This window comes from Silene latifolia, chromosome 2 (assembly GCF_048544455.1).
Source record: "Silene latifolia isolate original U9 population chromosome 2, ASM4854445v1, whole genome shotgun sequence".
Lineage (NCBI taxonomy): Eukaryota > Viridiplantae > Streptophyta > Magnoliopsida > Caryophyllales > Caryophyllaceae > Silene > Silene latifolia.
In genome coordinates this window covers 30,862,889-30,886,155 of record NC_133527.1, presented here as the reverse complement: position 1 = coordinate 30,886,155, position 23,267 = coordinate 30,862,889, and the positions used below count along the sequence as shown (strand labels likewise).

Here is a 23,267-nt window from a genome sequence, read left to right as displayed (position 1 = left end):
TGGAACTTTTTATGACGGTTCCGAATAGAAAACGCCACCATAAGTTAATTATGGCGGTTATATAAACAACCGACGTTAAAAATGACGCTAAAAGTTAATAATAAGTGTGCTAAAAAACCGCCATTATTTATTTTTGTGTCGGTTTTTAATCACAAGTTCACAACCGACTTTAATAGCAAAAACAAATAACGCGCAAAACCCTTCACATTTCCCTAATACACAATTCAGCCCATTGATTCATTCATCGTCTCTTCATCTCCACACCCCCAAAATCTCAATCCCCTCAATTCAATCATCAATAGAAAATCTGATACCGGCAACCATCCATTTCCTTCTCACGCCTCCGTCGACAACCCACACCAGACTCCGTGAACTGGGCATCTCTTTCACCAGACTCGTTTAATATCCCATGTAAGTTACTACACTATATGAATCTTTAATCGTAATTTTAAATTTTGTATTAAATCTAACACCGGAAACACCGGACCACCCACGCCCCTTCCTTCGAATCCTACACCCTAATTTTGCGACCATCAACAATCTGAGGAGGTATAAACCCTAATTTTTGATTTGTTTTTTTATATGTAATTAATTGGGGGTTGAATTTGAGTTTTTGTATGTAATTAGTTGGGGAATGAATAAGGTAAAATCCCTAATCTAAAACTTAACATCGTTATTTAATTACTGTACTGGGTCTTTGATTTCATAAGGTTTGGAAATGGGTTTTGTTGCTTGATTTTGTTTGATTGTGTTAATTGATATTTGGTAGTTTGCTGCAACATTGATCAGGCTTTACTCTTATTTGATCTTAGTTAATTGTACTCTTCAAGTTTTAGCTTATGGGAATTTATTTCTCGCTGCACTGAGACCAACTATAGTTTAACATAAGGCACCACAAGGAAATTAATTATGTTGCTGCTAGTGCTGGGTACTGGCATTGGGCTCTCTACATTTACATTTCATATAATTTGCGTTGTCTGTAAGTGTCCATAGGCTTTAGATAGTCATACACTTTAGTCTCTTTTTTCTCTTTTCCAAGCAAATGTAAATGTAGAGAGGCCAATGCCATGTACCTGATGTAAGTATATCAATTATTTTGAATCTTGTCCCCACTTATAAGATGTGTAGTAGTTTGATGATCTGGTATATCATGAACCTGTTGTTATGTGATGTAACCTAATGTTTGATGTGTACTATCTTAAAATTCAACAGATTTCAGTGTCTTACTTATCATCAAGGAAAACAGAGAAAGCTATTATTTTGCTAAGGTCATATCATTACTCCAAGTTGTCTTTTTCTTGCTTGTTTATCTGTCTGGCTGAACTAACTAGAAAATTAGATTGGCAGTTGAGAAGGATCCTGATTGTTATAGAGTTCACTGGAAGACATTATGATGGAGAAGGGACTCTTCAAGACTTCAACAAAGCCTCGGAATATTCAGAATGTGCTATTTCTAAGGTATTGATTTATCCTTATAATTGAAGACATTCTTCTATTAAAGTTTCTTAGCTTCCTCCCTCACTCTGTAATTTTGGAACACTTCCATAATGATCATCTAGTCTAATTTTCAAGTAGCATTTGTGTATAGCTACACTTTAACTGAGGGTGGTTCTGGTTGAATATTTTTTTTTACTAGAGATTAGACAATAAACTCTTGCAAAGCGAGCTTGATACAAACAAGTTTGACTTGTATGACAGGTTATATGGCCTAACAATCTGCTTTTTTGATATCTAAACCTTAACATGATCTACGTTTTCTACAGGAACGAGTGATACCCTTTTGAACATTGTCGACGACGAAGGAGGACGATAACGAAGCCTTAAGGACATTGGATACTCTTACTGAGGGAACTCTGGTACCTTATGTTCAACTTGCATTCCTTGCGGATAGGGTTCAAAATACAGGTTCGTAGATTGTGCCTTAGGTATTGAAGAGATCTAGTTAAAGAAAGGGACAAGTAAAATAATTTGTCTCAAAGCCACAATTGTTATGTTTTACTCTCCATGATTTCACACGATTTAATTGTGGTGTTCCAAATGGTTTTCTATTGTTGTTTGTTATTTGTTGTTGAATTTCGATTGCAATGCCTTGTATTGGTTTTCCCAAAATTATAAACCCTAATTTCCGAGTCTAATTGATTTTATCATGCTATTAGTCGTCACTTGGTGCATTTAAAGTTGTTCAATTTTAGAATCACGCTTATTCGTCCTAGGATGGCAATCACGTATCCGTTTATTTTTTTTTCTGTAAATCGTCCTATTTTTCATTCATTTCCTGCTGAATTGTTATCATTTTAGTGTGTTTCTCCTCTAATTTTGCTTCGTTCTACTCTAATTTATACTACTATGTATGTTCTCTCTTTTTAGGTATATATTTCTTCATTTGAATCTTATGGGGGAGGGTTGGAGAGCAATAAGATGCAAAGTTAAGTGCCTAATTTTGTGTGCTTGTGTAGATTGTCTTGTTTATATGTGAATGACCCAACTGATGCAAATCTCCCTCACCAGTAACAAACCAAAAACTTTGGTTTCATGCTCGAAGCTTTACGAGTCTTTATAGTAGTGTAATGGTAGGTAATCCTAGCTGGTTTAGTAGGACAATTAACCAAATGATTGGCCAATAATTTATTAGTCATGGTTTCAAATCAGAGAATTTCTGATAACTTGGTGAATTCTTATCGTGGTGAATTCTATCGTATTACTCTCTTAGTTTTGAATCTTGGTTGAGTTCGTCTCTGAAATGTATGTAGGAAAAATATTAGTGATTGGCTCTACAAGATCAGCAGCTTAGGAGGACATAGCCATAGAGGACCGAATGTATTGACGTTGAATCCTTGCTGAGTTTGCTAATATGCCATCAATTTCAACTTCCTTTAAAATTGTTGACAACCAAAACACCGATTTTCTTTGCTGAAGGTAAGTTCTGCAATGTGTGTATTAGCTTTTTTAGTAATTGGTGAAGTCATATGCTACGAATGTTTTTGGTTTATTGCTCTTTCTTGTCAATCACTGCTCGACACCCTCACTGCCACCCGATGCCGTCTGTGGTACCTTTACAATTTTCAACCTACCAGAAGATATAATTAAGTTTAGCAATATTGTGTTAGTCCAATCTGTTGATTTTAATAATGCTAAGGTTGTTTTTCTTACTATTGGTTTGCTAAATTTATTATTGCAGATTCAACAATGTTGATTGACGAGATGAAAGATGTTAAAGAGGTGTGGACTATCAAAAGTATAGAGAACATGTAATGTTGATTAGTTTATTAACTAAGACGTGTATGTGATTATTTATACACTTGGATGTTATTTATACACAAGTTTTTTGGTTGTCATTCCCTTGTATCTATTATATGTTCATTTCGCTATTTGGATTGTCAAATCTCTAGAATATTGATACCAAAATTTTGGTAGCAAATAATTTTTTTTTTTTAAATAACTACCTATGGTGGCGGTTTTTCACCAAACAACCGACGTTATAATTACCTTTAGTGGCGGTTCTGCACCAACAACCGACGTTATAAGTACCTTTAGTGGCGGTTCTGTAACAATAACCGTCGTTATAGAGAACATGTAATGGTGTAATGATATTATTGATATACCTATGGTGGCGGTTTTCAAACAATAACCGCCACTATATGTGAGTTATAATGGCGGTTCTTGTCTAACAACCGACGTTTTATTTAAGTTTATAATGGCGGTTTTGGTCTATAACCGCCACTATAGGCGAGCTATAGTGGCGGTTGTACAACCGCCGCATAAGTATATACGACCCCGTGATATACGACGGACCCAAAACCTTTCAAAACCGCCACAAAAGGTCATTTATGACCGCCACCGTAGGGGGTTTTTCTACTAGTGACATTAGCCAAATCTGCCAGTTGACCCTTAGCTACATCCAAATTTAGCCTGCCTTGTCAAGCTAGTTTAGATTGTTCTGCGGTATATTGTCTATTGTATCAAGTTTGGCTCATATCATATTGATTTGGAGTTGGTAATTTATGAAGAAAAGGAGGTTGATGAGAAAAAAGACGTGAAAAAGAAATAGAAAAAAAGAAAACGAAAAAAAAAAGGAAAAAATTCGAAGAAAAGAAAAAGAAACCGAAAGAAATAAAAAAAAAGATAAGTATGTTCGGTTGTTGACGGTTTCTGCTCCTATGCTTTATTTATATCTTTTGAGGAGTGTTTGCAGTTTGGTTTGGTGAGTTTTATGCCAAATGAAGGGCATTGTGCTTATTTCATAATTGAGTTAGAAATGGATGTTGTCACATGGTTTGTTTAGGTACTAGCTTGATCACCTATACCTCCACATTCCCATATTGTTTTGCCTTTTCTTACCCATTGTCTCACTTTACCATATTTTTGTAAGCCCTCGGCTGTGACATGACCTCGTTTGGTTGGAATGTGTGTACGGTAGCTAGAATTGTCTATCATATTAGTTGCATGCATGTTTATGTGGGTCGTAGTCTAGGTGAGCGACTATTTTTCTTTCTCTCTTATATATATATATATATATATATATATATATATATTTGTTCACCCTTTGCTTCATCAGAGAAGAGTGACCCGTGAGAGTCCGATTTTAAAGGTCTTGCAAGGTCGACGGTTCAGCTTTATTATAGACATCTTACAACTCGTTTGCATTTGACTATTTGCTATAGGTGTTAGTTTGCTTGCATTAAATTGGCTTAAGTGGGCATTTGTAGCTAGCTCTGAGTTATCTTTTTCCGTTCCTTTAGTTGCATTTTAGTTTACTCGGGGACGAGTAAAGGTTTGGTTTGGGGAGATTTGATACGTGCATTTTATATAGTCTTATTAGCCTATTTTATGCACGTATTTCTATGCTTTTATCGTGGTTTTATGCTACGAAATGCCCCGAATATGCTACTTTGGTTTGTTTTGTCTTATTTGCAGGAATGAACCCAAAAGTAGTGAAATCAAGCCTTTTACCATCCTTTTAGCATGCATTTGGAGGAAGAGTGAATTTGGAGCGAGAATGAAGCTATTTTGAGATGCGCATTGGAGTAAGGAAGTTAGGCGAGCCAAGAGAGTGCTTTAATTTGCTAGTTCCTGCTTAAAGAGCCATATCTAGAGTTATACAACAGTTATTACGGTGATTCCAGTTGGAGGTGAAAGCTTATCCTCTTAGCTTTCCAACGCCACCAACCACGCCCTATTTTTCAAAGTAACGAAGGAATGGCAGCCGTTTGAAGTTCAGTGCGCGAAGCAGGAATTACGCGCTGAGAAGTGCTCGATCGAGAACTATTTCTATTCGATCGAGAGCCCATTTGCTCGATCGAGAGCCCATTTGCTCGATCGAGAGCCACTTCTTCTCGATCGAGTGGTTTTAGGATGAATAAGTACTCGATCGACTATTTTTCCTTTCGATCGACCAGTTCCTTTTATGCCTTTGCTCGATCGAGTGATTTAGTTACTCGATCGAGTGGATTTTGCTGACGGGCTGGGCTTTTTAGTTATTTTCCGTCATTAGGTTTAATTAAACTCCTAATTTCTTATAAATAGGAGTGAGGTCGTCGATTTATAAATGCTTTTTTCATCCGGGAGCTTCTCCTCTTTTATCATTTTCACATACACTGTTACCTTTGTTCTACCTTGTTTTCCGGATCATTTATATCAGTAATTTCTTCTCTCCTTTCTCTCTTTTTATTTAATGTTTATTATTCCCTCTCCCTCTTTATTTATTGTTCTTATTAATTCCATGTCTAGCTAATCCCCCGTAGTATGTTAGGATTAGGGAAGCCGTGGTAGCGATGTTTTAACTGACTTGAATAGGTTAGACTTGCGGTAGGAATTGTATTAGCCAATTTAATTGTTATTCGGTCGAATGAATGCATGCAGGAGACCGTTAAATCTAGTTAACCCTGACCTGGATCGAAAGATTGGAAGGGAAGGCTTGCTTAATTACAATGGGGTATTGCAGTGAGGGCGAAAGTTTAGCTGTTTACGCTCTAGGGCGGTTTAAGGACCGAAAGGTGACGACCATAGCTCTTCTTATCAATAGTTTAATCGCCTCAGTATTCCCGATAGTATAAGATTTGATAGCTGCCACGGTGGACCGACTCTTAGCATACTCCCTTCTCTTACTGTCAATCCTTTTCCCTCGCGCCTTAGTCCTTAGTTAGTTAAATCAATCAAAACCCCCATTAGTGACATTTAGACAGGATAAATAGACAAATAGATAGTACACCGCCTCCCGTGTGAGATCGACCCTACTTACCGCCGACTTCTGTTAGTAGTACTTAGGTATTTTATTTTTGGTACGAAACGACATTATCAAATTTTGGCGCCGTTGTTTGGGAGGCGACGCTTTTTATCTGTTTTATTTTGTTTGTCCTTCCGCCTCAAGGGAAGACTAAGTACCTTGAGGCCGTCTTATCTTTTTCGTTAGTCTTTGTTTTGATAGGCCTACGGGTGTATTAAACAAAGCACGAGGGAGATTATCGAAGGGAAGGCTTGAGTACCTTCGAACCCTCTTGCCAAGATGACATCTGTCTCCCGACTAATTGCTCTGTTTGAAGCCCAAGCTGAAAGACCTGCTAGTTGGGAAAGGAAGAAATCTTGGGGATGTGGTGCTGCTGAGCACAATGCAGCTGTAGTTGTGCCGTCACATTCACCCCATCAATGGCCACCGCAACAGGATCCTCATGATATACAGAAAAAAGAAATCGCGGAGCTGAAATCCTTAATTCTAGAATATGATAGATATATGGGTGCTCAAGTCACCGAGCCGCATGCAAATTGCTCGGTTAACACCGTGGGTTGGATAATCGGCAACCGGAAGAGGTGTACTTGACCAAGAGCGGTTTTTCCCATGAAGAACCCGCGTTGCCCAATGCTGAAAATGATTTCTATATTTCGGATGACGACTTTCTATCGTATTTCCAGAGTGTATGCGAGGATATCAGCGCTGTACAGGAAGAAAGTCCTCGATCGAGCAATATCTCTTCTCGATCGAGTGAAATGCAGGAGGATAGTTACCGATCGAGTGATTTTGTTACTCGATCGAGTGAGATGCGGGAGGAAAGTGGTCGATCGAGTGATTATTCTGCTTGATCGACTGAATTGGCCATTGGGAGCTTTAAATCGTCACTTGGGTTCATTTTGGATGATGATTCTGACGATGATGATAGTTACGGTGAACCTCCCTTATTCACAGTAAGTCGGATACACTTGAAGCTGCGATTTACGGGATGGATTCCACTGAGGAGGTTGATGAAGAAACAACTGAGCCGGTAATTGCTCCTAGCACGGAAGAGGTAATAAACACTTTTATCTATGATTCCGTCATTGAAAGCAACCAACCTGAGGTAGTAAACGATAATTTTATTATTGTTTGTTTTAATAGTATATTGCCTCGTTTGACTCGTGCTATTTCTTTTAATGCTATACCCCCTCCTATGTGGACGTATGACTTAACTGCCTTTCACCGTATTTGTCATATCAAAATTGCTAATCTGAATCGGGACCCTAATATATTGACAATTGCTCCCGCGCTCCTTTATTTTGTGGACAAATTTAGGAGCGCTCATAGGAAATTTGTTCGGCTTAAAAAGTTTAACATTTTTATTTCCTATTTCTGTAATCCACTTTTGTGCTACTTATGCTTTTGTGTAGCACATGCGCAGATGCATGACAGGTTGTTGCGCGCTTTGAGCTGTTTTGATCGTGATTAATTATAGAGCCTCGAAGAAAAGAAGGTCGAGCTGGGACCTGACTGAAGCTAGCGCTACCCGGGAGGCAACCCGGCGATTTTATTTTGCATTTTTTTACTTTAAGTTGTAATAAATGGTTTTATACCATAGACTATCTCAGTATGCTTGTCTTGTCAGTTGCGGGCTGTTTTTCATTGCATTATGCAGGAATACGCTGCGGATCACTCGATCGAGTACTTTTTGTACTTGATCGAGCACTTGTGCTGCCAAATCCATTCGATCGAGCATTTCATCTACTCGATCGACCACCTGCAAGATGAGAAATCAGCTCGATCGACCACAATTCTCTTCGATCGAGCTGATTTTGGATGCCCTTTCACGTGTTGACTTGGATTAGCTTCCTGAGACGGTTTTCCGGACCTTTATCAACCTCCCATGTTCATGGTCGATTTGGGGAGGTCCCTTTATTCGCGCTATCTTGTGAGTTTTCCGCATTTACTCTCTTTCTCCTTTCAGTTTGCATTTCCTTTCCATGTTTTTGGTACAATGGGGGCATTGTACGGTTTGGTTTGGGGAGGTTATGCATCCATATCTGTGTCTGCATATTGTTTTTATTACATTTCAGTTATCACGTTTAATTTATGTTTGCATTGTTGTTTATTCTTGTTAAAAATTCAAAAATTCCACAAAAATTGAAAAAAAATTGTTAAAAATTAAAAAAAAATTTCACGTTTATTTTAGCATATAGGTTGAGTCGGAACGGTAGATTTCAATGATGATATTGCACTGCGATTGTCTTTTTGCTTAAGCCTTGCATTAAACTATTATCTTTTAGCTTTGTCTTTTGCATGTCTACGAGTTAATGTTTAATTTAGCTGAACGAATAGACTTGACCTGAAATTTTGGCAACCTACTTATAATTTCTAAGAACTAGAGCCTTATAAACTGGTGTCATTTACGACCGGTTCATGTAGGATTGTGAGTAGTTACTCCTTGCATATCATGTATCATTAATTTGCACGTATATGAAATTCAATTGCTTTTTGCCGTCATACATTCGGGTTAGTGGTTGGTGTCACATGCAGGGAGGTGCTTACATTTTCCCTTTCTTTCATTTTTACCCATAAACTCCACATTAGCCAAATCTGCCAGTTGACCCTTAGCTACATCCAAATTTAGCCTGCCTTGTCAAGCTAGTTTAGATTGTTCTGCGGTATATTGTCTATTGTATCAAGTTTGGCTCATATCATATTGATTTGGAGTTGGTAATTTATGAAGAAAAGGAGGTTGATGAGAAAAAAGACGTGAAAAAGAAATAGAAAAAAAGAAAACGAAAAAAAAAAAGGAAAAAATTCGAAGAAAAGAAAAAGAAACCGAAAGAAATAAAAAAAAAGATAAGTATGTTCGGTTGTTGACGGTTTCTGCTCCTATGCTTTATTTATATCTTTTGAGGAGTGTTTGCAGTTTGGTTTGGTGAGTTTTATGCCAAATGAAGGGCATTGTGCTTATTTCATAATTGAGTTAGAAATGGATGTTGTCACATGGTTTGTTTAGGTACTAGCTTGATCACCTATACCTCCACATTCCCATATTGTTTTGCCTTTTCTTACCCATTGTCTCACTTTACCATATTTTTGTAAGCCCTCGGCTGTGACAGGACCTCGTTTGGTTGGAATGTGTGTACGGTAGCTAGAATTGTCTATCATATTAGTTGCATGCATGTTTATGTGGGTCGTAGTCTAGGTGAGCGACTATTTTTCTTTCTCTCTTATATATATATATATATATATATATATATATATGTATATATATATATATATATATATATATATATATATATATTTGTTCACCCTTTGCTTCATGAGAGAAGAGTGACCCGTGAGAGTCCGATTTTAATGGTCTTGCAAGGTCGACGGTTCAGCTTTATTATAGACATCTTACAACTCGTTTGCATTTGACTATTTGCTATAGGTGTTAGTTTGCTTGCATTAAATTGGCTTAAGTGGGCATTTGTAGCTAGCTCTGAGTTATCTTTTTCCGTTCCTTTAGTTGCATTTTAGTTTACTCGGGGACGAGTAAAGGTTTGGTTTGGGGAGATTTGATACGTGCATTTTATATAGTCTTATTAGCCTATTTTATGCACGTATTTCTATGCTTTTATCGTGGTTTTATGCTACGAAATGCCCCGAATATGCTACTTTGGTTTGTTTTGTCTTATTTGCAGGAATGAACCCAAAAGTAGTGAAATCAAGCCTTTTACCATCCTTTTAGCATGCATTTGGAGGAAGAGTGAATTTGGAGCGAGAATGAAGCTATTTTGAGATGCGCATTGGAGTAAGGAAGTTAGGCGAGCCAAGAGAGTGCTTTAATTTGCTAGTTCCTGCTTGTAAGAGCCATATCTCGAGTTATACAACAGTTATTACGGTGATTCCAGTTGGAGGTGAAAGCTTATCCTCTTAGCTTTCCAACGACACCAACCAGGCCCTATTTGTCCAAGTAACGAAGGAATGACAGCCGTTTGAAGTTCAGTGCGCGAAGCAGGAATTACGCGCTGAGAAGTGCTCGATCGAGAACTATTTCTATTCGATCAAGAGCCCATTTGCTCGATCGAGAGCCACTTCTTCTCGATCGAGTGGTTTTAGGATGAATAAGTACTCGATCGACTATTTTTCCTTTCAATCGACCAGTTCCTTTTATGCCTTTGCTCGATCGAGTGATTTAGTTACTCGATCGAGTGGATTTTGCTGACGGGCTGGGCTTTTTAGTTATTTTCCGTCATTAGGTTTAATTAAACTCCTAATTTCTTATAAATAGGAGTGAGGTCGTCAGTTTATAGATGCTTTTTTTCATCCGGGGAGCTTCTCCTCTTTTATCATTTTCACGTACACTGTTACCTTTGTTCTACCTTGTTTTCCGGATCATTTATATCAGTAATTTCTTCTCTCCTTTCTCTCTTTTTATTTAATGTTTATTATTCCCTCTCCCTCTTTATTTATTGTTCTTATTAATATCATGTCTAGCTAATCCCCTGTAGTATGTTAGGATTAGGGAAGCCGTGGTAGCGATGTTTTAACTGACTTGAATAGGTTAGACTTGCGGTAGGAATTGTATTAGGCAATTTAATTGTTATTCGGTCGAATGAATGCATGCAGGAGACCATTAAATCTAGTTAACCCTGACCTGGATCGAAAGATTGGAAGGTAAGGCTTGCTTAATTACAATAGGGTATTGCAGTGAGGGCGAAAGTTAAGCTGTTTACGCTCTAGGGCGGTTTAAGGACCGAAAGGTGACGACCATAGCTCTTCTTATCAATAGTTTAATCGCCTCAGTATTCCCGATAGTATAAGATTTGATAGCTGCCACGGTGGACCGACTCTTAGCATACTCCCTTCTCTTACTGTCAATCCTTTTCCCTCGCGCCTTAGTCCTTAGTTAGTTAAATCAATCAAAACCCCCATTAGTGACATTTAGACAGATAAATAGACAAATAGATAGTACACCGCCTCCCTGTGGAGATCGACCCTACTTACCGCTGACTTCTGTTATTAGTACTTAGGTATTTTATTTTTGGTACGAAACGACAGTATCAATACCTAACCTACACCTAGTCTTACAAGTCTAAGATATAGAAAAGAATAAAAGAAAAAGTGAAGGACCATATATTGGTCCTCCTCTCACCAAAAACCGGTGGCTTTGCTCTCCTTAAGGGCGTTTTGTTCTTATATTTTCTATTACACTCAACCATTAAAATCACATGCAAACTCCCTCTTACCTTGTTCATCTTTCTCCAAAATTGGAAAAATTATGATCTAAATTGTTCAAATCAAATTACTAATATTATTAATGTAATATATGAGTATTAGTAATTAATTTTAAGGTAAACTACTAAACTAATATCAAGCTAATATTATTTAGTGGGGATAAGGGATAATCTTGGGTGCAATCAAGAGAAGAATATCTACTTTGGATTTTTGGAGGATCATCCTAATATTCATCATAGCTCAAGAACTAACAAGTAGGACATCTTGTTGGTGCCCATAATAGCCGAAATATTCATATGGTATGAAACGATTTTTCTTATTCTTTTCTAGTTTTGCATGCATAAGATCTTTAAGTTTTTACGACTAAAACTTTAAATCAAAATATGTGATATTTAAAATATGTTTTCCAACAAATAATGCAAAGAATAAAAGAAGAGAACTTGATTGATTGATGAAGAGTTGTCAATTCTGCAATAATGACCCAATAATCTTCAATTACACAAAAGTAATAAACTTCAACAATAATTAAGGAGAGATTAATGTGAAATTTGTGGAAAGAGTAATCTAATCTAATCTACTCCTAATCTATTCTAAGAGGATTTTCTAATGTGGAATCCCCCTTTTGATTATTACAAAATGGGGTATATATAGTAGTGCATCATTAGGTTAAATAAGGCTAAATTAGTACTCCCCCCATACTACACCAATGGTAACATTAAGAATCTTGGCACTATTCATTATTGTAGGGAATCTTCGATATTATTCTTAATCTATAAGGCAAAATATAGTCATGTGAGATCTTGTTTGATTTATCGTCATGATGCTATAAGAATATCAAATTTTTATAATTTTTAATAATGTGTAAGGGATCAACAATTGTCGATCATGATGATCACATGTTTAAATCTCATTTTTAAGAATACATAAGGGATGACTCATTTTATAGTCAACTGATCAACATTAATCGGTAACGATTGGCTTGCTAGAGTTTGACGTTACTGTCGTGGGACGGTGGTGGTCAGTTGATCCCTTAAGGTCACACCTAAAGGATGACGCCCTAATCTGTAAAGTTGATTAATTGTATGACGATACAAGTTGATCAATTCCTTAAAATTGAACAATTCATTAATGAGTGAGAATATTGATATCTTACTGTAATGGGATTAAATAAGATTTTTTTTAGTAATACAAATGCTTTATTACTAAAATTGCTTATTGTTTGATAAACGATAGAGATAAGAATGAATGGTTAATTATAATTACAAGATGTTGTGAATTATAATTAAATGACCTATTTTATTTATGTGATCAAGTATCACTAGTCAATTTGTTGAATGTAATTTAATTAATTTTTAAAATGATATTTATGTGATAAATATTCATTAAAATTAATTAATAACATGTAACATACTACATGTGACATATTGTGTGACAATTGACAAATTGACAAAATAAAATGGTAGTCCATTTTATAAGTGGACCGAAATGTAGAGGGTTAGTGGATGGTGGTGATTTATTTTAATAAGCTAAAATAACACCATCAGGACACTACTTACCTAGCCTTACATGCCTAAGGTTTAGATAAGAACAAAAGTAAAAAGGAAAGGACCATATATTGGTCCTCACCTCCCCATAACCGTGCTCCCTCTCTACCATAGAGAATTTTTGTTCTCTACTCATTCAACTAATGCATGTTCATTCATTTACATGCATTTTTCTCTCTACTCTTTGATTTTTCTCCAAAATTAGAGAAATCATGATCCAAATTGTTCAAATAATATTACTAATATTATTAGTGTAATATATGAGTAATAGTAATCAATTTAAAGGTAAACTACTAAACCAATATCTAGCACATATTATTTAGTAGAGATATGGGATAATCTTTGGTGCAATCAAGAGGAGTGGCTTCTACCCTTGAAGTCTTTGGAGGATCATCTCATTATTCATTATAGCGCAAGAACTAACAAGTAGGAGATCTTGTTGGTGCCCAAAATGGCCGAAAATATTCATATGGTATGAAACGATTTTTTCTTACACTTATTTATATGTTTTTCATGCATAAGATCCTTAAGTTTTTATGACTAAAACTTTAAACTAAAATATGTGATATTTAAAATATGATTACCAACAACTGTTTGCCTAAGGTGGCATGGTTTCAGATTAACTTTGATTTATGTTACTACGACCTTCGTAAATGGGGTCAAATGGGCATATTTTGGGTTATGATGGCTGTGGCTAGTCGAAGGGAATAGCGCGATAGGAATTGTCCACCCCCTTGTCAGGGTTAAAACAATATCTCAGGGCCACTCGAGGAGTAATGAACTGGAAATGCGTGGCCACGCTCGGAAGGTATCGATGGTAGATAATTCCGGTCAATCAGTTATTCTCCAGATCGAGGAAACCACTCTCGATGTGATCACTTGCAAGTACGACCTGAAAGTCACCTTGCATTGAGTGGGAGATAGTAATAGGACAAGAGAATTGGTGACGCACACTTGTCGAGGACAAGTGGGATATTGTTGGAGTGTCCCCGACAATAATGCGATCACAATTGTCGATCATGATGATCACATGTTTAAATCTCATTTTAAGAATACGTAAGGGATGATTCAATTATATAGTCAACTGACCAACATTAATCGGTAACAATTGGCTTGCTAGAGTTTGACGTTACTGTCGTGGGACGGTGGTGGTTAGTTGATCCCTTAAGGTCACACCTAAAGGATGATGCCCTTACCTGTAAAGTTGATTAATTGTATGACGATACAAGTTGATCAATTCCTTAAAATTGAACAATTCAATTGTGAAAGAGAATATTATTTCTTATTGTAATGAGATTAAATAAGATTAATTTTAGTAATAAAAATGCTTTATTACTAAAATTGTTTATTGTTTGAGAAACAATAGAGATGAGAATGAATGGTTGATTATAATTACAAGATGTTGTGAATTATAATTAAATGACCCATTTTATTTATGTGATCAAGTATCACTAGTCAATTTGTTGTATGTAATTTTATTAATTTATAAAATGATATTTATGAGATAAATATGCATTAAATTAATTAATAACATGTAAGATACTACATGTGACATATTGTGTGACAATTGACAAAATAAAATGGTAGTCCATTTTATAAGTGGACCGAAATGTAGAGGGTTTAGTGGATGGTGGTGATTTATTTTAATAAGCTAAAATAACATCATTATGACACTACTTACCTAGCCTTACATGCCTAAGGTTTTGATAAGAACAAAAGGAAAAAGGGAAGGACCATATATTGGTCTCTCAACCTCCAAAACCGTGACTCCCATTTGAACACTCGAGGCTTTTGTTCTCTACCTATTCAAACTCATGCATGTTTATTCATACACATGCATAAGTTTCATCTCTCATATTTTTGTTCATCCTTCTCTAAAACTTGAGTAATGATGATCCAATTTGTTCAATTAGATTATTAATATTATTAATGTAATATATGAGTATTAATAATCAATTTTAAGGTAAACTACTAAACAAATATCTATCACATATTATTTAGTAGAGATAAGGGATAATCTTGCGTGCAATCAAGAGGAGTGACTTCTATACTTGAAGTCTTTGGAGGATCATCCTAATATATATGGAAAGCTCAAGAACAAGTGAGGTAGGAGACCTTACTTGTGCCCAAATTCGGTCCGTTTTATGTGGTATGAAAAACCGATTTCTTTAATCTTATGTAATTGTTTTTGCATGCATAAGATCCTTAAGTTTTTATGACTAAAACTTTAAACTAAAATATTTGATATTTAAAATACGATTTGCAACAAACCCATCTCACAAATTAATTAATGTAACATTAATATATTATAACTAGTATATAAATAATATCGCATTCAATCTCAACAATCAATTTAAACACATATAAAATGAATAAATTACATATAATCATATAACCCCTAACAATAATAATTATAATAGGATCGGTAGAATTGTGTTACATACATATTTTTACAATAAAGTTAAAATCTTAAAACTAAGTATTAAAATATACGGGTTGTTACACCACCATAAAAGCTCTGTTTTCCCAATTAACGAAGCAATGGCGTCCGTTTGAAGTTCATTACGCGAAGCAGGAATTGTGCGTTGGACAGTACTCGATCGAGTACTATCTTGTTCGATCGAGTACATAATGTCCTCGGTCGAATGAGGCCTTTTTGATAGTGTTTGATCTAGTAGGTTTTCTACTCAATCGTGAGGTTTTGCTAGAAGTTACTCGATATAGGAGTTCGAAAGTCCTCGATTGAGTACTTTTCTATGTCACGTAAGATTTTAATATCTCGTCACTGTATTTCTAGGAAAATAAATGTCTCTCCTATGAATAGGAGAGACTTAATTAGGTTTAGGGATCTCTTTTTCATTCAAATTTTTCTCTACTCTTGGTACTGCTCAAAGTTACTTTTGGCTTTTCACTTTCCAGATCTAGACTTTTGTAATTCCTTCTTCCCTTTTACTCTAGTATTTTTTATCTTTCTTTTCATCTCTATACTATGCTTTCTGTTGCTTTATCTATATCTTTTTCTTCACCCATTTTTATGTTTAGATAATTCTCCTGCTAGGATTTAGGGGATTCAATGAGTTGATGTTAATGAGTTGATGTTAGTTGCTAATTAGGTTTGCAGATATGTTACTAAAATCATGTCTTTGTTGTTAATCACTGCAATTAACTGTAATTAGCTGCTTGAGTCGATGCATTTAGCTAGTTGGTCGGGTGTCAATCTTTCGGTACTTGTCGTGAGGTGCACCTAGACCAAAACACAATTTATATCTCCACAAACAACTCTACAATTAGTAAAGAGGTAAGTAAAGGTCGGATCACAAGGGATGGGAATTGAGATGAGAATAATATTGAAACTAGCGGTGTCTTAGGGTGTCACAATTTGGGTTGATGTAGAAGATCACTAAACTAAAAAGCAATGAAAGTAAACAAGCAAGATGAATTAAAAGGGGTGTAAACAACTGATAAAATGCACTAGGGTGTCATGGGATCATAGAGGATTCATGGGAATTGATCATACAAACATATTCTCAAATTATAAGCAAGCAATTATTGTTGTGATGGATCGAGTTGGTTTATATCTTACCATCCTAGGAAAGTTTGGGTCCCGGAGCCGAATCGATTAGATTGTACAACACCTACAAGTCGACTTAGTCTTCCCTACTCAACAACATGCATGGTCTAATGAGACTCGAGTTGGTTTATGTCTTATAAGTCTCATTGAAAAGATAGGTGATGGGTAAAAAATTCAAAGATTCATAGGCTCGCATTTCATCAAACATAACATGTGCATGAGTTGAGATTCACAACAAGCAAGCAAATAAACTATGAAGACATATTAATTTAAGCATGGATCATTCCCCATATTGGTTTCCCCTAATTACCCATTAGCCCTAGCTAAGGAACTACTCACTCATTATCATGTTGAACATGCTAGCAAGGTTGTCAATCATACCAACAAAGTAAAACATGATGAATAAATGAAAGTGATTAACAATAATTAAAGAGGGATTAAGAGAATTATACCTACTAATGATTCCAAAATTAAAGCAAAGAATAAAAGAAGTACTTGATGATTGATTGAGAGGTTGTCAATCCCCCAATAATAACTCAAATAATCTTCAATTACCCAAAACAAAGGATGAACAAGAGAGAGATTAAGGAACCAAAACTTGTATTAAAACTTGATTAACTGTTCATTACAAGATTAAAGAGAGATTTGATTGATATTATCTATACTAAAGATTGGTAAGAAGAACATGCTCTTCTCATTAGACTAATGGGGTATTTATAGTGGGAATTAGGTGCATGAATTAGGGTTAACTAAGGGCTTAAATGACGATTAAGTCCCTACTTAAGGAAACGACGGTATTTTTGGAAGGATGGCCATCTTTCTTGAAGCTTGAAGAAACGAAAATGGTATGTGAGGGAATCCGGGCGTCTTCAGCACGGGCCGGGCGGATTCTGTGGTATGTGCCCAGGCGTCTTGGGGAGAAGACGGGCGTCTTCTGGAGGTGCTGCCCGGGCGTCTTGAAGAGAAGACGCACGAATTGTGCTGGGTGGAGACGGGCGTCTTCTGGGGAAGACGCACGGTTTGTGGTGCAGTCTCTTTTCTTCTTCTTTTCTTCCTTTTCCTTCATAAAATCCTTGGGGATTTCCTCGGGGGTGCAAGGATATTTCTCATCATTGCCCATTCTACTATAGTATGTACAAAGGCCTTCTAATCTTATCTCTCATTGATGCTTGGTCGTTGAATTCAATCAATTTAGTCTCATTTTTCCATGAAAATGCAAGGTTTGCACTCCATTCCTACCAAGGACACAAAACCTCAAAGAATATGCAAAACAAAGAGCTAAAGACAATAAATAACCCAAATATGCACTAAAAAGCATGGGAACGAGGCTAATTCGGGGACTAAATGTGCTCTAATTATGGTCACATCAAACATCCCCAAACCGAACCTTTGCTCGTCCCGAGTAAAGAGGTGACAAAGACTAGGACCAATACTAACCTAATATTATAGCCGATATGAGACAATTAGTGGGTCTCACTCTGCCCCTTCAACTCACAACAAGACAACCATGAGGTAGGATGTCTTCTTGCAAGGCATGGTGGGTCTTGTGAAAATGGCGATACATCCAAACATTAAGCACACAAAACAAGTAATGGATGCATCTACAAAAGAATAGCCACTTTCCTCATCTAAGTGGCGGAAATTATCTATAAGGGAAGAAATTCAAGGGAACACACTCCTTCATAGATGCAATTTCTTCAAACTACTAAGCCTAGAAGGATACCAATAAATCACCTCCAAATTGTGTCAAGCTAGAGTACCTTTGTCCTCAATCGTTAAATGCTTTTGTCAAGAGTAGAATCCCTATGGTGTTAGAAACACTAGAGGATCGCGGAATTCCCCCTCTTGCCTAGACAAGAAGAAGGGTCGTCCCTTCTCTACCATGCACAAAAATGGATACGATGGATAAAGGGATCAATAGATATTTGAGTTTCACTTTGGGAGTTTGCTTTTGTTTTTGTTTTTCCCCCCAATTTCTTGTGGCATACAACACTTTGAGAACACTTTCTTGCCATTTCTTTTTGATTTTTGGCATTTCAATACTTGACAACTTTCAACTCTTCTTTGCATTTCTTTTGAACATTTTCAAAGTCACCCCATATGTAGTGAGGGTGGCTTATATTTGAAGCTTTAGGAGTTCTATTTTTGCTCCTCTTTTTCATTTGATGCATTTTTTGCAAACTTTCTTTCACTTTCTTTTCATTTCTTTGAACTCAAATTGATTTATTTTTGTTCCCATTCCCTTTGATGACAAAAATGTGGTAGAACATGGATGATGGATGGATGCATGGTTTCAAGGGTCACCTTGGAATAAACGGTAGCCAAGGAGTTATCTCACCACAAGGTACTCTTGACTAGGCCTTAATCCATAGGATATGCTTTGGAGTCATAAGGAGGTGGGTTTTTATAATACAAGTGGAAGGAAGGGTGATGTGTCACAAATTGTGTGGTGGGGTGTAATAAAATTAGGAAAATCGGGGTGGATTTACCACAGGAAGACGGGCGGATTCGAGCAGAAAATGCTCGGATTCAAGCAACTCAGGACGGGTGGATTCTTGGTAAGACGCCCGAATTCTGTCATAGTTTAACTTTCCAAAAAAATGACGCATCCAAGACGAGCGTCCCGATCCTAAGACTCTCGGATTCTTCTGAAAAAAGATGGGCGTCTTTTCCCAAAGACGGCCGGATTCCGAGACAGTAAAACTTCTTGAAATGCACAGGCAAAAAGACGGACGTCTTTTCGCAGAAACGGGCGGATTCCTCAGGACGAGCGTCTTCTCTGCTAGGACGCTCGGATTCTTCAACGGTCCCAAAAATTCAATTTTACAGGCAAAGAGAACGGACGGATTCCACTAAAGACGCCCGGATTCAACAGGACGGGCGGATTTCAGAGAAGCCGCTCGGGTCCTTTGTCTTCCTTAGATTTTCCTTGTCTTTAATGAATACGTTCCCACACTTGAACATTGATTCCTTCCTTCATTCAAAATTCATTAGTGACCCTCCCGCACTTACTCTCATGGAAAGAATTTATGTTTATGATAAAGGGAAATGCAACAAAATTACAAATACAAGTTAGAGGGTTAGTATATTTACAAGTGGTGGTTTAGGGAGGACTCCACCAAACTCTCCCTTTGATGATTCCTTCAAGGATGAGGAGGTCCAAGGTGGGTGACCTCGACCTCTCCAATAAATGCTCCCTCATAGTATGGCTTCAATCTTTGACCATTGACCTTGAATTTGCTTCCATCTTCCGCTTTGATTTCAAAATCCCCATATCTTCCAACTTCAGTGATTACGTAGGAACCCATCCATCTAGAGTTCAACTTTCCCGGAAAAAGTCTATAGCGGGAATTGAATAGAACGACTTTATCCCCTTTGTGCAAGGCTTTTTGCCTAATCCTCTTGTCATGGAGCAATTTTGTCTTTTCCTTGTAGATTTTGGCATTCTCATATCATTGTAGTCGGAATTCCTCCAACTCTTGAATTTGAATCATCCACTTTTGACCACTTAATTTGAGATCAAGGTTAAGCGCTCGGATTGCCCAAAAAGCATTGTACTCCAATTCGATTGGCAAATGACATGCTTTTCCGTAGACAAGCTTGTAAGGGGAGGCTCCTATGGGAGTCTTATAGGCCGTCATATAAGCCCAAATAGCGTCATCAAGCTTTTTGCTCCAATATTTCCGGGTCTTATTCACCACTTTCTCAAGAATTTGCTTGATCTCTATATTCGAAACTTCAACTTGGCCGCTTGTTTGAGGATGGTATCCCAAGCCGGTTCTATGTTGAACACCATACTTAGTCAAAAGAGATGTGAGTTTCTTTTCATGAAAATGCGTTACTCCATCACTTATGATTGCTCTAGGAACTCCAAATCTTGGGAAGATTATTTTCTTGAAGAGCTTGGTGATCGTCTTTTCATCATCATTTGGAGTGAAAATTTCCTCCACCCACTTTGAGACGTATTCTACGGCCACAAGGATATACTTATTCCCATTGGATGTCACAAAGGGACCTTGGTAGTTGATCCCCCAAACATCGAAGATCTCTACCTCTAAAATGCCCCTTTGTGGCATTTCATTCCTCCAAGAGATATTCCCGGTTCTTTGACATGCATCACAATGAATGATGAATTCCCTTGTGTCTTGAAACATTGTAGGCCAATAGAATCCTGATTGAAGAATTTTTGCAATGGTTCTCCTTGCTCCATGGTGCCCACCGTAGGGTGATGAGTGACATCCTTCCAAGATTCCTTGGACTTCCCATTGAGGGATGCATCTCCGGTAGAGACCATAACTACACTCTTTGTAGAGGTTTGGGTCATCCCAAAAGTACCTCTTTACATCGAATAGGAACCTCTTTCTTTGGTTGTGGTTCAAATTTGGAGGTAGTACTCTTCCAACAATATAGTTGGCATAATCGGCAAACCATGGGGTGATGTGCCTTTCAAGTTGTGTTTGAATGGCCATCAAGATATCGTCGGGAAATGAGTCATTGATCGACATTTCTCCTTGTTCATCATGAAACCGAATCCTTGACAAGTGATCCGCCACTACATTTTCGGCTCCTTTCTTGTCTCTTATCTCCAATTCAAATTCTTGAAGGAGCAAAATCCATCTCAACAACCTTGGCTTTGCCGTTTTTTTTATCAAGAGATGTAGGAGAGCACGGAGATCCGAAAAGACAATCACCTTGGATCCGAGTAAGTAGGAACGAAATTTGTCTAAAGCATAGACAATGGCAGGAAGCTCCTTCTCGGTGGTATCATAATTCACTTGGGAGGGGTCAAGAGTCTTGCTTATATAATAAATGACATGAAGAGCTCTTTCTACCCATTGGCCAAGAACCGATCCAACGGCGTAGTTACTAGCATCACACATAATCTCGAACAGTAGTTCCCAATTTGGAGGTTGAATGATCGGTGCCGAGATTAGTGCTTCCTTGATTCTATTAAAGGCTTCAACACACTCATTAGTGAAATGGAATTGGGCATCTTTAAGCAAGAGTTGAGTGAGGGGTTTCGCTATTTTTGAAAAATATTTTATGAAACGGCGATAGAAACCCGCGTGACCGAGAAAACTTCTCACCCCTCTAACATTCACGGGAGGTGGGAGTTTCTCTATCACTTCAACCTTAGCTTTATCGACCTCGATGCCCTTTTCTGAAATTAAATGACCCAAAACAATTCCTTCATTGACCATGAAGTGACACTTTTCCCAATTTAAAACAAGACCAACATCTTCACATTTTTGCAATACAAGAGAAAGATTATGCAAACATAAGTCAAAGTTCTTTCCATAAACGCTAAAATCATCCATAAAAACTTCCATTATGGCCTCTAGGTAGTCGGAGAAGACACTCATCATGTATCTTTGGAAGGTGGCGGGGGCATTGCATAAGCCAAAAGGCATCCTCCTATATGCAAAAGTACCATAAGGGCATGTGAAGGTGGTCTTATGTTGGTCATCCGGGTGTATAGGGATTTGGAAGAATCCCGAATACCCGTCAAGGTAACAAAAGAAATTGTTGGAGGCTAATCTCTCAAGCATTTGGTCAATGAATGGTAGGGGAAATGATCCTTTCTTGTTGCGGTGTTTAATTTTCGATAGTCAATTCACATACGCCAACCGGTGATCTTCCTTGTGGGTATTAACTCGTTCTTTTCATTTATCACCACCGTGGTACCTCCTTTGTTAGGTGGTATGAACGGGGCTAACCCACAAAGAATCCGATATGGGGTATATGATTCCTGCATCAAGCAATTTCATAACCTCTTCTTTGACAACTTCTTGCATGTGGGGGTTTAATCTTCTTTGAGGTTGAATGGTATGTCTATGGTCCTCCTCTAGATGAATTCTATGCATGCAAAAATTGGGACTTATCCCCTTAAGGTCATCTAGACTATAACCTATAGCCTTCTCATGTTGTTTGAACACATCAAGCAATTTACCCAATTGGGTTTCATCAAGTCTATCATTAACAATCACGGGTTTGGTCTTTGATTCATCAAGGTAAGCATATTTCAAATTTGGGGGAAGGGGTTTTAAAGTAAGAGTTTGTACCTCACTTTCCTTCTTTGAATATTCATTGAGAATTTGCTCCATCTCCATTAGACATTCCATTCTCATTGCATATTCAACTTGTTCCTCATTCTCATCAATATCGTCACACTCGAATTCCATGACGAACTCTTCTTGCTTTTGAGCTTGTAAGATGTCTTCTAGGATGGATTGCTCATCTTCTATAGGTTGACATGCTTCCACAAGGATGTTATACACAAATTCGGATTGTGCATGAGTAAGCTCTTTGTTAGCTAGAGCAGCCTCAAAAAGATCTACCTCCAATTCCCAATATGTGTTTTTAGCCTCACTTGCTTCCAAGGGTTCCAGTGCTTGAATGGGATCTTTGAAGAAAGGTATACTTAAGTGGACCTCTACAAAACAATCCATAAGGTCCATCTTGCAAAATATCAAACAACTTGAAGACAATTAGAACAAACCTTGAGGAGCTTTACTTCCCCAAGGCTAAGAAAGACACAACTAATAACAATATAAGAAAATCTAAATCAAGTTAACACCGTCGCCGGCAACGGCGCCATTTTTGGTCGGGTATCAATCTTTCGGTACTTGTCGTGAGGAGCACCTAGACCAAAACACAATTTATATCTCCACAAACAACTCTACAATTAGTAAAGAGGTAAGTAAAGGTCGGATCCCAA

General features: G+C 37.3%; 1 long non-coding RNA gene across 2 annotated transcripts; it reads left to right on the top strand.

The window, feature by feature from the left end:
- Window positions 1-215: 215 nt before the first annotated feature.
- Window positions 216-3,419, top strand: LOC141642569 (uncharacterized). Of its 2 annotated transcripts, none has more exons than XR_012543339.1 (6): window positions 216-411; window positions 1,213-1,268; window positions 1,348-1,458; window positions 1,764-1,905; window positions 2,751-2,916; window positions 3,179-3,419. It is a non-coding gene; the product is annotated as an uncharacterized LOC141642569 (long non-coding RNA). The 2 variants fall into 2 exon arrangements; XR_012543338.1 differs by having other exon boundaries at window positions 1,340-1,458.
- Window positions 3,420-23,267: the final 19,848 nt, after the last annotated feature.